The sequence below is a fragment of the Ischnura elegans genome, chromosome X (assembly GCF_921293095.1).
Source record: "Ischnura elegans chromosome X, ioIscEleg1.1, whole genome shotgun sequence".
In the NCBI taxonomy this organism is placed as follows: Eukaryota; Metazoa; Arthropoda; class Insecta; order Odonata; family Coenagrionidae; genus Ischnura; species Ischnura elegans.
The window spans coordinates 116,368,203-116,381,806 of record NC_060259.1 but is presented as its reverse complement, the minus strand read 5'-3'; the positions used below and the strand labels follow the sequence as shown (position 1 = coordinate 116,381,806).

Sequence of the window (13,604 nt, the reverse complement as noted above, 5' to 3'; positions counted from 1 at the left end):
ATTAAATGGAAAGGGCTTCCTCATCAAAGGACAAATTTGCGCATTAGGTAAGTAAAATATCGGCTAAGAGACAATATCGAAAGAGATTTTGCTTACAATTCCGAGTAAACTGCTATCAAAACAGTAGTATTTGAAGAAATTGAGGATGGGTCTGGTGAATTTCAAGTGCTGACAAATCAGAAATTATTTTCCTTCCCCAAAATCAGACGAACATGCACCGTGGATGACAGCTGTATTAAATGATATCTTTGAAGGAGGTATTAAAAAAAGAAAACTATTGCCATTTTCCAACTTATATAATGTACACACCCATTAAATGTTACATTTTCAGATTTCCAGAATGACTTAACAATGTTATTCAAACTGATTACTTATACAATTCATACAAAGTAACCAAATTAACAATAAATCTTAGGCAGACATGATGTAACATTCCATTATAATGTATTCAGATTAACAAGAGAACTATGAATACACGATGAGGCTGCCACACACCCAGGATTATTTCCAATTTCTGTATGTTCATACACCCTCAATTACATTGGCTTCTGGATTAGCTGAACCTGCAATGAAAAATATGTAAAAACAATTCAGCTCTATTACACCTAAATAGGATATATTTGACAATTTCTATGGACAGAGTCTGTGTGATATATCAAATTCTTAGTATCACCAATAAGGTAAACCTCTGGATGTTTATGAAAAATGCTATCACTTAAGTTTCTATTTCATCAGTAGAACAATGAATGATCAATTGCAATTTGCATACAACTTTCTGCAAAATAATTCTTATGTCGAGAGGGTGATCTTCCTACTAGCACTGTCTTTCTGCTGAACTTCCCCCCCCCCTCCTCTGCTAAGGAGCTGAAATGCAGTAATTCAAGAATTCCGTTAAAAAGTTAAAGGTCCACTGGGAAACTATAAAACAGAACAATATGAAATCACCATTCCACAACACTATCACTCCTTGACAAATACATTTCATCATTTACCAAAATATCTGCATTTATAATTTCATTAAATAACTACAATAATAATAAAATATTCCATCGTTTAATGACCACTATAGTATGCTTTCTGACTATTCAAGCTAACTCACGTCTTAAAATTAACCACTTACCAAACAGCAGGATTGGTGATTGAATTTCATATAAAATAGGCATTTCCAATCATGTCCTCCATATTAATGCTTCTCACCATTAGGAAAAGGAAACCTAACATACATACAAAGTACTTTCATGGAATGTTTTGTAGATGCACTTCCATCACTCATCAAACAATCTTAACTTTCAAGGTAGCATAAAACAGTAACATTTCTGGAAAACAAAGAAAATTTAGAGTCATTTAATATAGGCAGTGAATTTATGCTGGTAAAAAAACCTAACCTATTGGAAAAAAACATTTTCACCATGAATAGGATATTTTGAACAAATATTGCAATTCAGCAAAGACCTCAAGTCAATCTTAATCACTCATTCATCATCATCATTAGCCACCAATGCTAAGATTGGTTTAACACAGCTCTCCATTCCTCTCTCCTGTCCGCTAACCTTTTCACAGCAATGGATTTCTTCTCTTTCACATCCCTTATAACCTGTCACATTTCCCTCATTAATTCGGGACCTTCCTCTGCCCTTCTTCCCTCCCATCTGACCTTCCTTTTTGCAGAAAGCCTTCTTTCAATGAGCTAATCTACTGACTATTTACATCCTGCATTGTCCATCCTTGATAATTGGGTTTCCCAGGTAAGGAAACTCTTTCACCCATTCTAGCTTATGCTTTTATGGGTTAATGTTCGTCTTAGTCTCCTCTGCTCCACTGCATACTAGCTTCTTAGTCTTGTTTTTATTGATCTTCAGGTGATATCTGGCTATTATCCTTTACATATTTTTCAATACGATGACAAATCATTCATATATCTGACACAAGACCGTTATGGAACACATGATAAATGTTCCTCACGTACAATATCCAACACAGCATTACAAGCAGCAGGATGACTTCCAGCCATTTATGAAAAGGCAGTAAATTTTGAAGGAGAATATCAGCTGAAAAATGGCTGAGAATATTATCAAAACAAATGGAAAACTTACCAATAGGAAGTGACACTCCCATTTCTTAAGAAGTGATCTCAAATCCAGAATACAGTTTATATCTAATGTTCCACATCAGCGTGGAACGTGCCATAACCATTCCTCAGGTAAAAAATCCAACATAGCATTACACCAAGTAGAATGGACTCAAAAACATTCCTGAAAAGTAAGTAACTCTTGAACAGTACTCTAACAATAGCTGTGAATATTATCTAAACAAAATGAAACACTTACCACCAGAAAGAGATGCCATCAATTTTTTAGACGTGATTTCAAATCCAGACTACAGTTCAAGTACAGCATAATGTCATTCCCCCACTTAGTGACCCCCATCATTTCATATTTCATACTCAACATCCAAGCGGAATATGTCATACATATTCTCGTAAACATAGACATTTTTAAGGAACTTAATTTAACACAGCATCACTCCAAGCACGTTGAAGACGATCACATTTCTGAAAAGTATGTAACTTTTAAACTGGAACTCGGAATTTCTGTGAATATTATCAAATCAAATGGAAAACTTACCAATGGGAAGTGACACCCCCATTTCTTAAGAAGTGATCTCAAATCCAGAATAGAGTTTATATCTCATGTTTCACATCGGTGTGGAGCGTGCCATAAACATTCCTCAGGTAAAAAATCCAACATAGCATTACACCAAGTAGAATGGACTCCAAAAACATTCCTGAAAAGTAAGTAACTCTTGAACACAACACGAAAAATGGCTGTGAATATTATGTAAATAAAAATTACCTTACCGATAGGAAAAGAATGCCATCAATTAAAAAGAAGTCGTTTCGAATCCAGAATACAGTTCATTTTAGACTTCATGTAGATATCATTAGGTCAGCCTCCAGTTACAGACACCCTTCAAGGAGATGAAAGCCAGGTAATTATGATTCAGCTTAGTCATGGAACATGCAGCACATATCCCTGTGCCCTATTGGAAATTTCTTATAAGAAAATTTCTTATCAGAAATTGGACATATTTCTTATAAGAAAATTTCTTATAAGAATTTTTCTATAAGAAAATTTCTTATCAGAAATTGGGCATATTTCTCATAAGAAAATTTCTTATAAGAATTTTTCTTATAAGAAAATTTCTTCTAACTATCAGTTACAAAATGTTATTTATAACAAATTTTCTGATGGAAATATTTATTATAAATATCATATCAACATGCTTAAAACACTTGCGCAAACTTCTATAAAAAGCTACATAAGATTTACATCCCTACTGAGAGTATAAAGTTAGCATTATACCTAATTCAATCCAAATGTAGACGCCTATATCTTATACAGCAAAACCTAATGATTTTCCATGAACCAAATGTAGATGTCTATCATCAGTGTCCATCAAAAAGGACATTGAAGCTCTGTAAAGTTCACCTGGCTGGCCAGAAAAGGCGAGATACCATAGAGGTCTTTCAGGGCATGGGTTCTGTATAGGGTTAATGTCCCCACATGCTAAAAGAAACTAAAATCAATGAAACCAACGATAGCCTACAATGATGGACTGATAATTGAATACAACTTTGGCAATCATTACGCAATGAAAGATACAGGAATTGCAATATGGAATATGATTTAACCTGGAAAATTGAAGAAGCAAATGAAATAAAATTCAAGTTCCACTGGGGATAGGTACTTCAAGAAATTATATGGGAAGGAAGAGTAAAATTTGATAAATAAAATTCATATGAGCAATGTTTATTTAAGATACCAGAGAGAATGAGACCTCTACATGCAGATTTGGATAGATAAGGAAAGAAATAAGCAAAGCAAAATGGAATTTGATGCCATTTTGGAGAAAAGGATACGTAGAATATGGCTAACAATAAGTGCAAGATTTAGGGAAATTAATAGGAATCACAGAAACACTGATTGATAATAATAGTTGATGTATTTTCCATAAAATAATAACTGTGAAGATGTTGGCATACTCATACAAATTCATTCTCATTCTCTTCAGAGACGACTAAATCACTCTCTTTGTCCATTAAAACACTGTTTTCATTAAAACTTCCCCTTATGTTAGATATGCCACAATCTGAAAAATATACATGTCTATCTAAATTAATGATGAAAAGTTTAAAATTCAACGAAACTGTCTGTTTAAGGTAACATAATTTTAGGAATCCCAGTTTTGTAACACTTACCGAATGAGGTCAATGCCTTATTTTGGTTAGAAGTACACGACTTATTTTATTAAACTGCTATCACAAAGACATAGTGAATGATTAACATATAAAAGCAATCCCTAGCAACCTAACAACCAAACAAGTTTTGGTTGTTAGGTTGCTAGGGAACCATGTGAACAGTATCCTGCAACGTATGCAATCGTAGTATACATCGTGGTTATTCATGGCCTCATATTCGAAGACCGTGTTCATGGCTCATATCGAACTTCCATCGGTCAAGTAATCTATAGACTCGAAACAGAGAGATCTTATAAGTCTACAATTTTTCATGTGCCCTCAGCTATACCTAACAATTAGCATTAAAGAAGCCTCCGCTTCTAGGAACCATTTATGTCAAATACCATGGTGAAAAAAAACAGGAAATTAGCAGAACATTACTTAAAAAAGAGTTATACATAATTTCCAAAATTATCTTATGTAGAATTCCTTAAATAATTATCAATTGCCGACATAAGTTATGGTGACACGCCTGCTGGATGAAAACCTAAAAGGTATGCGACCCGCGCAGCATTATTGTAGAATTCTATAAGAAATGCAGATTTCTTATAAGAATTTTTGTAAGACTTATAGAATCCTATAAGAATTTCTATAAGACTTATAGAATCCTATAAGAAATCTGTAAGACTTATAGAATCCTATAAGAATTTCTATAAGACTTATAGAATCCTAAAAGAAATCTGTAAGACTTATAGAATCCTATAAGAATTTCTATAAGACTTATAGAATCCTATAAGAAATATGTAAGACTTATAGAATCCTATAAGAATTTCTATAAGACTTATAGAATCCTATAAGAAATATGTAAGACTTATAGAATCCTATAAGAATTTCTGTAAGACTTATAAGAAATTTTCAATAGGGTGGTTCAACATCCAATGCAGCAACACATGTTTAACCAGCTGAATGAATGAAGAAAACACTCTGAAAAGAAATTACCTCTTAAAAAGGAATCCGAGCATGGCTGTGAATATTATGTAAATAAAAATTACCTTACCGATAGGAAAAGAATGCCATCAATTAAAAAGAAGTCGTTTCGAATCCAGAATACAGTTCATTTTAGACTTCATGTAGATATCATTAGGTCAGCCTCCAGTTACAGACACCCTTCAAGGAGATGAAAGCCAGGTAATTATGATTCAGCTTAGTCATGGAACATGCAGCACATATCCCTGTGGTTAAACATCCAATGCAGCAACACATGTTTAACCAGCTGAATGTGTGCAGGAAACACTCTGAAAAGAAATTACCTCTTAAAAAGGAATCCGAGCATGGCTGATAATATTATCTAAACAGAAATAAACTTACCGATAGGAAAAGAATACCATCAATTAAAAAGAAGTCGTTTCAAGTCCATAATACAGTTCATTTTAGACTTCATGTTAATATCATTTGGTCAGCCTCTAGTCAAAGTTGTTACCACAAAAACAAATATAAACAACACCTACGAGCAAAAAAAGATGAACAAGAGCTAAATGAAAAATGATATTAACCAAACATTGCAGTAACTAGCAGCAAAAACTAATTACAACATGTGGCCTCCACTTTCTAACAGATATGGGGACATGAATGGGCTATGGAACAAGACAAAACACATTCAGGGCATGTTAAGTGGTCAAGATTCAATAATACTGTCAAATGATGCTTTCACAACGATGTTTTTAAGACTGAGCATTTTATTTCTCAATGAGATCAATTAAGGTGTATATAAACCTATCAACAGAGGAAGAATTTCATGCTCTTTTGCTGCTGAGTAAGTGATGCTACTGGTCATCGCTAATGATCATAATAACTTTTCGGTCGATAATTGTAATATTGCCTGGCATTCCTATCAAAACATGAGACGCAATTGTAAGGCCAGTATAATAACTTATTAATTTTGCATTTTAGATCTTATTTCCACAATTTGTGGAAACCAAAATAAATTTGCCAATGCTTGGTTGAGAACCACCTGAACATATGTTATTTTTTTAACAGACGTCGAATTTTGGTGCCTTAGAGTGCCATGCGTATCTCCGCTCTAAATAGACCTAATATCTGAACACTAAGTGTTCAATGATGCACAGTATTCACTCACATCTCACAACTTGCACAGCGAATTGGTACCTTTTTTACCATTATGTCAATACACCAAAATGTTCACCAGCGAAGGTAGGCAGAGATGAAAAGAGTTCCAAAAACGAACTGATATTTTTTTAAATTTCTTACTTCATTATGATAAGCATTATCGCTCATGACAAAATCCAACATAGAATAATATAATTTTAGCACTGATAAGTATTAAGTAGCAATTAACCTGTAAACTGCCGCACAGGAGTCCACCTGCTGCACGTGGCACATACATAGACAATTAACAAGGTTCACCATGCACTTCAAGCAAATGCTACAGATATTAATAATAATTGACTATTTTGCAACTTACCGGTGGAATGTAATTCCTGGTATCCTTTTATCGGGGCAATTACTGCACCCGTAAGCCGCGCAGCAAACCATCTGCGAAGGTTGAATAAAAATGTCGTTTTCAAGGTTAAATACTCACTTTTTAACGGAGAAAATAATATATCAGTATTAAGATGAATTCTAGAATATCAGCATACGTTCAGAATGCTTCAGCAGCATCGGATTACTGAAAATTAGGTGATTTTCTTAACACGTACCTTTATGAGAAAACGAGCGAGCGGGGTAAAGGAATATGGCGGACGAACAAAAGCGCATCGGGTAAACAGGTTTCTGCTGGCTTCACTTTTTTCACCTAACGCCCTCTCCAGATGCTCTATGGTGACAACCGATGTAACCCGGGTTGACTGACGCATCGTGGTGGAAACGCTAGTTCAGTGACTGCGGCAATTCATATGATGGCTTGCGCTTCTCTAACTAGTCCAGGAACTTTATTCCGTTCTCTGTGTAGATTTCAGTAGATGGTAGAATTCAGACATTAATATAATACAAATATGCAATTCTCTGACTAGTTGACTTTCAGTGTCCCAGAACCTCCCACTGGACGCCTATTGAGGCATCTTGTAGATATAGATTTGTTATTTCTAGTTTTGATAATAACGTCGAAATTTCCTGCAGTTAAACTTGGATTCAGCCACTTCAACTACACTGTCACCTTAGGCACCCTGTTTATTTCTCAAAGATTTTGACATTTCAGTCCATTCCAGCAATAATTCAATGAAAAATACCTTTCCGTTACGCGGGTTTACTTCGCATTACTCAGAATGCTGGGCGATTTACCCATCATCATCCAGACCAAAGCGAGGCCGCGAGATGGCTTAGAGGGAGTTACGAGGAGGTGTAGGAAGCATCAACAGTCCATTCGCGATGCGTGCTGCCACCCGCACGGCAGCGGGGCGAGACAAGCGCACGACCCCGCTGCTCCGAAGGGACCTGAATCGGGAGGCGGCAGATAAATCAGGGGAGGGCGGGAAATGCAGACTGCGGCGTGGTGTTGAAGGTGCAATAATAGATAACATCCTCAATAATGTGCGGAAGAAACAGGCCTTATCAATGGTGTCCTCGCTCTCCCTTATCAACACTCCAAAAAATTGGAGCAGGATTCCCTTCATAGGAAATATTTCTCATTCTGTTACCTCCTGCTTCCCGAAAGAAAAATACAGAATTGCATATAACACCCCCTCAACTCTCAAAACATTGTTACCCAACTGCAAAGATCGTTTCCCACCAGAGAAAAGAAGTGGAATTTGCTGCCTATAGTGGGACGAATGTGGTATGAAATACATCAGCAGATCGGAGAAAAGTGTTAAGATCAGAGTAAGTGAGCATCACAACTGTTTCAAGAAGAAAAAAGAGCAATCCAACTTCGCCAATCATTTACTAGATGGCAAACACAAAAGTGATTTCAAGCCGGACATCCTCCACTCAGAAGAAAACAGGAGGAGACTCGATGCCCTGGAAACGTTGGAGACAATAAAACATTTAAAGGACAACACCCCCCTTGCCGACGAACAAGTGCTCCCCTCCCACTCCTGTTCCTTTTCCATCCCCATCAGTGAACTCCTACAGTGACAACCTTTAAATTTTCAAGTGCCTATCCACCTGTGTGCCGTTAAAAATTTTCAAGAACGAATACTACGCAGTGCTTCTACCAAAATTCCCCCAGTGACCCATGTCCTTCCAGGAAGTCATTAACCCATACCAGCACCATCCGCAGCCGGACTCAACGACCTATCATAGACTATTATGGTTTTGAAAAACCCAATGTACCCCGCTAATTCTCTTTTTCTTCCCCAACACCGCTACCTTCCTTAGCTCTCGTCTCCTCACCCACTTTAACCCCGCTCTCCCCTCGCCGCTCAGATACCTATCCTCACAGGAAAAACCCTTGTCCCAAATCAAGGCTGCCCCTTCCCCAATTCCCCCCCTCCCCCCCATACCGTGCTTTACCCTCACCCCCGCCCTCTCAACCAGCCCTTTTCCTTTCTGATAAATGTCCTCACTGACATATTTGTGTACTTTGTGTATAAATATAAGTTGCATGCAATACCAGTCACCTCACGATGTAACCAAGTTACGAAACCCGGGTCTTGCCCATAATTAAATAACAGCGAACCTTACAAAGTTTTTATTTCTTTATTTCATTAATGCTATCATGGTTTCCGATAGATTGTGCCATCGAATGACCATGAATTCGTCACCTAGATAAATAGAATTGGTGAAAATATTGCATTCATACTTCCCATAGCATTCTACGTTCTGTCTTAATCCTGGCATAAGATTCAAATGAATGAAAAACAAAAATGGCACAAAAATGATTTGTTCTGCTGTATTAAAAAACGATGCCAGATAAGACAGTATAAAGATGAAGTAATCAATACACATTAGCATTATTACCACGAGTATAAATATTCTATAAAAATACTAAATCTTTGTTCGCAAATAACCTAATTGACGAAATGAGTGATGAAGATAGGGTCTTGGTGTTTGTCGGGATGTGAAAAGAGCAATTTTCCAGACCGATCATTAACAAATAAGGGAAAGGGAGGTGTACGCCAACTCATGCCACCCTGGCTGGAAAATATGCAAGTACTAGAAAGTCATCGATACGCCAGAAAAGCACTTCACATAAAATTAATATGTATTGGAAGCTAACTTTCCAAGAAAAATATATGTAAACCCCAATTCGCCTAATAGCAGTAAATCCAACTGAGTAAAGATATCAGTCAAAGAAAAAACCTTTCTTTTTCTCCAAGCAATTCTCTGACTTGACAAAGGAAACATCTAATTACGAAACACGAACAAAAATCCTTCAAGTAAAATATAAAACACCAATAGCTATTGCTAGCTATTTTATGTGGACAGTCGGGACTTTAGGAGTCAAAGAGCATCGGTTGAGCTGCGAAAGAGAAGGGCGTGAAGGGGAAGATAGGGTCGGTAGGGGTGAATGAATAAGTTTTTTAAGCATAGCTCGTAATGGTCAGCAGCTGGAAAGACGAAGTGACGATGTGAGATACCATGATCAGTAGTTGAGTTCTGTATTTAAGTGTGGAAATTGCCATTTGTAGTTTTTACCTTGGATATATCGAATGTCCACCAAGTCAACCCTGAAACGGTTTTATGCGGTTTTAAATACGTAATCAGCGCCCAGGGGCCACGCTATATAACTCGGCGGAAAATTAAGCTTCTCCACTTCGACCTGAAGACGGGAGCAGGATGGCTCTCGAAACCGTCGTCACCCAATACCGACGAACGCGGCTGGAGCGCCCGGAAACCCATACGCACCATGATCATCGCCGCGGAAACCTACGCTATTGTACCAGGATTGATTTCTACACGATATAAATAGATACAAAGGTCGTCTGAACACTTTTTGAATACTGCCGGTTTAGAGACCGATAGCTTAATCCGACCTCTGCCGCAGCTCTCTAGCGTTTACGCCACCGATAACGACTCTGCCCGTCTGGACCTTCGCCACCTGCTTGACCTTGCCTTCTTGGACACGATTTTTGGACTACACGCCACAGCACTCCGCTTCCATCGGGAGCAGAGACAACACGTCTGATTCCCGTCGCTAAAGGGGCGCCCGGGGGGCCGCAGCTGACTGGGCTCGTACCTACCTTTCGAACCCGGTCACTGCGGTTATCACCTCCGGGTGGTGCCTTTGCCCAAAGCGACACTCCCAGGTTGTCTCGGCCGTTACCTCAGGCACTAGAGTCTAACTCATTGCACGCCTGAGGGACACGGCCGGGTCCCCTCGCTAGGGTGATAGGCCCCAAACAGCCCTCCCTGCCCTCCCCAACGAATCATCTGGCCGCCATGGATTCCATGGCGGCCACTGCATCCACCGGCGCACCAACAGCAGCATCTCGGTCCACGGACTGTGGTACTGAGGCACCGTTTTCCGGCCATCCGACTCTCTATAGCTGTCGAATGGCATCCACGAACCTGCGCCAAGACCACGTCAACCAGTTGCCACCATTGCCGGAATCCCCGGACTCACCATGCTCCGACTATTCGGAAGAATCCTCAACGGCCCCCTTAAGGGCCTCACCATCGGCCCTCTTAAGGGCCTCAGCTTCATGTTCCTCTGTCCAGGACGTCAATTATGCCACCAATAGCCCTACTGCGTCCACGCAGCATCAATCCGCTGCCTCCGGAGGCCCTCAAGAGGGCCAAAATGGTCATGCTCAGGACCACATGGAAATTTCCGATGCCATCTTTCCTTCCGATGCTTACGTTCCATCCGGTGCTTTTATACCGGTGAAAACCAACAAGAGGAAGAGAGGCCCCGCCTCGCCGCCAACGCTGCAACCTGCTAAACAGCAAATTGTGATGTCAAATAAGTTCAATGCCCTCTCCAACTTGGAAGACTCGGTTTCCAACGCAAAACAAGCACCAACCGAACAAACTCCGGACTCAGCCATTCTGGCCCCGGCACCCACTGCTCCGAAGCGTCCTCCACGGCGCCAACGCCCGCCTCCGTTCCTGATTTACGGAATCTCTGATTATAGGAAGTCCATCGAGCTAATAAAATCAGTAGTAAAAGGGGAATTTCACCTCGATATACGGCGTGACTTCACGAGGGTCCACCTCGACAACATTGAAGACCATAAAGCACTCAAAGAACTGCTGGCAAAAGAGCAGGCACAGGCCTCATCCTACGCCTTGCCAACTGAACGTACTGCTTCCTTCCTTGTGAGAGGTCTAGATGCTGATTTTGATCTGCAATATCTCACGGAGTTATTTGAAGGAGAAGGCATTCCTGTAGTCTCCGTACGGCCCCTCCTCAACAGGGATAAAGAAAAGAAGGATCTGCATCACCTCACTGTACGGCCCACCGCCGAGTGGACACTGAAGCAGATAGGAGCGCTACGGAAAGTTGGGCCAGTCCATCTTCGGCTCACTCCATTTAAATATGATCGGCCTCAAATGTGCTACCGGTGTAATAGATTCGGCCACTCAAGTGAGCACTGCACTGCCTCACCACGCTGCTGGTCCTGTGCAGGTGCGCACCATGGCTCACAATGTCCGGTACCTAAAACCACACCGGCAACATGCTGTAATTGTGAGGGAGAACATCCCGCTATGTCGAGGAAATGTCCGGTGTATAAGAAACACCTTGAGAAGCTGAGAGCTTCGCAAAAGAAGCCACAGGAACCCGCTGCACCCAAGCCTATTCCAACTCTAGGGCGACAAAACCCCTGGGGAACTGGACTCCCTGCACCGTCTCAGAAGCCTTCATCTGCTCCACGCCTGCGCCTGGATGCTGAATTTCCTGCCTTTCCAGACTCTCAACGTCCCGCGCGAACACCCACTACTACCACCAACGCAACCGCTGCTGATACGCCAGACCTGGCAGCAGCTATACAATCCTTGGTTGCAGTAACCTCGGCAATCCAAACACAATTAATGCAGCAACAGACACTAATGTCTAGGGTACTCGCCGCTCTCAACATAAGCGTTCCCTAGATACGTCAAGCTACCACCTCGCCTCATAATTGCAACGTGGAATGCAAATGGAGGTCTATTTTGGAAGACCCCTGAACTGCTCTCCTTCCTTGGTGAATACAAGGTTGACGCTGCTTTAATCAGTGAAACAAAACTGCTCCCCACAACTAAATGGACTGTTCCTGGATACACAGTCTTCCGCACCGATAGAGCTGGTCCAACTCCAAGCGGCGGAACAGCAATTCTCCTCCGAGAAGGCTTACGCGGCTTCCAACTGCCTGACCCTCCAAACTCGTCCGTTGAATCAACTTCACTTCAATTAATCACTGATTCAGGCGACCTAACCTTAGTCGCAGCATATCAGAAACCAGGCCGTGACTTCTGCGCTGAAGACTACGCAGCATTATTACAGAGAGGACCGCCGACTATACTTGGCGGTGACTTAAATGCCAAAGACCCTTCCTGGCACTCCACAACGCCTAATTCCAGAGGGAATAAACTCCGAAATTGGCTGAATGACACCGCCATAAGAGCACTGGGACCAGACCAACCTACCCATTACCACTTTAATGGATCGAGCGATGTCCTGGACATCTTCTTGATGGCGAAACTGCAACTATCTGTCTTCTGCCGCACCATACAGGCTCTCGAGAGTGACCACTACCCGGTCCTCTGCTACGCAGGGATTAAACCTACTCGCTTACCACAACCGACCCATCACAATCTCGCCAAGGCTGATTGGCAACTCTTCCGAAGTACGCTGGCATCCAAGCTCCCGGAAGCAGCGACTGTCGAAACCCCAGAGCAAATCGACGATCTTGTCTCGAATCTGACAAAGCAGATGAAGGAAGCTGCCGAATCGGCAATCCCGGTAGCAGCACGTAGTCCTCCGGATTACCTAGATCTCCCAGCAGGGATCAAGGACCTACTGCGAAGAAAAAATAAGGCAAGAAATACTTTTCAGCGCACGCACACTCCCAGCGACAAACGCAAATACCAGGCTCTAAAAAGGAAGGCACACGAGGCGGTTGTCGACTTCCGACGCAGCTCCTGGGAGAAAAAACTCTCCTCCCTGAATACGGATGACGGCAGCATCTGGCGGATGGCAAGACTTATGCGATCACCATTCGTCAAGATACCACCCATTCGCACGCCAACGGCGACAGCATGCAGTAACGAGGAAAAGGCTACTTGCTTCGCTGACTACTTGGAAGAATGCTTTCAACCAAACGCGCCAAACCCACTAGCAGCTGACATCGATCAATTAGAAAAGGAAGAGCCACCTCTACCTCCCGCTGATATGGAACCTCCGCAAGTCACTCTAGATATGATCGCTGAGGGATTAAAACGACTTCCATTAAGAAAAGCTCCGGGACCGGACGGAATCCGGAATGAAATT

At 41.0% G+C, this 13,604-nt stretch overlaps 1 long non-coding RNA gene across 2 annotated transcripts; it reads right to left on the bottom strand.

The window, feature by feature from the left end:
• Nucleotides 1–841: 841 nt before the first annotated feature.
• On the bottom strand, nt 842–6,996 carry LOC124171607. 2 transcript variants are annotated; one of them, XR_006867869.1, is made up of 6 exons: nt 6,955–6,996; nt 6,720–6,790; nt 2,625–2,784; nt 2,328–2,551; nt 2,094–2,252; nt 842–1,316 (listed from the first exon to the last, which is right to left on the bottom strand). It is a non-coding gene; the product is annotated as an uncharacterized LOC124171607 (long non-coding RNA). The 2 variants fall into 2 exon arrangements; XR_006867868.1 differs by lacking the exons at nt 6,720–6,790; nt 6,955–6,996 and adding an exon at nt 2,858–3,031.
• Between the last annotated feature and the right edge of the window lie 6,608 nt (nt 6,997–13,604).